This window comes from Rhagoletis pomonella, unplaced genomic scaffold (genome assembly GCF_013731165.1).
Source record: "Rhagoletis pomonella isolate Grant_MI unplaced genomic scaffold, Rhpom_1.0 Rhpom_scaffold_00123, whole genome shotgun sequence".
Lineage (NCBI taxonomy): Eukaryota > Metazoa > Arthropoda > Insecta > Diptera > Tephritidae > Rhagoletis > Rhagoletis pomonella.
The window spans coordinates 124,214-125,829 of NW_023458677.1; the positions used below are offsets into that span (position 1 = coordinate 124,214).

General features: G+C 38.4%; 1 pseudogene; it reads right to left on the bottom strand.

Moving 5' to 3' along the window:
- Positions 1 to 62: 62 nt before the first annotated feature.
- LOC118750055 lies at positions 63 to 810 on the bottom strand (annotated as a pseudogene).
- Positions 811 to 1,616: the final 806 nt, after the last annotated feature.

Genomic DNA, 1,616 nt, shown 5'->3' on the forward strand with positions numbered 1-1,616 from the left:
CTTCAGAAAGTTACAAAAAAAAACATTTTCTATTTTTATTTATTATAAAATAAAATACTCCACCTTGTACACCAAAAAATTTCTTTAAACCATCTTGCCCAGCAGTTTGTTGATCTTGTCTTCACGATTACCGAAATCACCAACCTCAACGTAGTGATTAGCCCTCTTGCGCCAGCCGCCGGTTGGTGTTGAGCTTGAATGGCCAGAGGAAGTTAGAGGCTTTCTTGAAGTGGGATCCAACAGTGAATATTTCGTGCGCCAAATAATCAACGCACTGAATATCGTGCGCTTTGCGCAATTTGCGTTCGATCACAGACACGTTGATGGTTGTGTTTGACAATTCCACGTTTGTAGATCAATTCACGAACTGATTTAAGATTTGGATAACCCCATGTGGTATAGGGTTCGGCAATGCGTAGCATATTAATGGTTCAATTTGATGAAAAAACCGTGGTTACTGTGGCGAAAACGGAACAACAGTAAAACTTTACGCACTGTTGGTGCAACTTTGTTGATACCGCGGATACAGATCACAAAAGCCAATTTGTCTTCTGCAGGCACGTAGAATGGGCCGCGTTTCTTTGCCAGACGGCGCAGCTTATTCTCACGGCGTTCATCACGGAGATATTGTGCTTGATATTTCTCAGCATGCACCAAGTTTTCACATTTGCGGAGTGCAATCACGGCAGAGCGCTTTAGTTTACGCTTGATCAGGGTAGCACGTTTGCTGACCTGCTTCTTGCCGAACTTCAGCTACGACTCGGGGACAGAAGGCAGCTTCCGCTTCTTACCGACCGTGGGGGCAGTCATTCTAACTTGTAACTTAGCACGTTGAGAAGACGAAAAAATGTTCGCCAAATGTTTGGAACACATCTTAAACAACGCCACTCTATTTATAAAATTTCTATTTAGCATTATACTTTTTTAATGCATAGATATGCTGCAACCAGGCACTTACTTTTCCAAATTCCATCTTGCTTAACGGCATAATTTTTCAAATATGCCTGCGCTGCTACTTCATACTAATAACTTCATTTTCAAACTGCGCCTTCTTTGTTGCTTCAACATATCCTAAAAATACATAAAATTTACATTAAACAATAGAGATCGCAAAAATTAGCCAATGAAATACTCCCTTCATTTTGTTTTGTTGTCAAATTTCTGAGAAATGTGAATTCACCACGATGCAATACAGAAAGAACAAGGACCAGGGATGGGTTTTAAGTAAACCTAATATTCAGTGGCAATGCGCAGAGCGTTCCAAGTAGCAAAATTAATTTTTATCAAATATAACATTAAACAGTGGTTATAATACACTTTTTAATATTATTAATCAGAGTACATATATTATATGGTATTTCTTTCAAAAATTAATGCACTATATGCATATTTCTTTTAATGTTTCTTAAGTTTCTTTCATTGGTGCTGAAAAGCAACCATGCGCGTAAGAAATTGTGTGCTACCTAAAATTTCACCTCTGGAAACTTTATCCCCATAAAGGACTTCAACACAGTTTGTTTACTGGATATACTGAGTTTACAGCAGTTAACAATATCATTGATGAAAATACTAAACAGGATTGGACCTAGTATAGACTTCTGCGGCACCCTTGAATG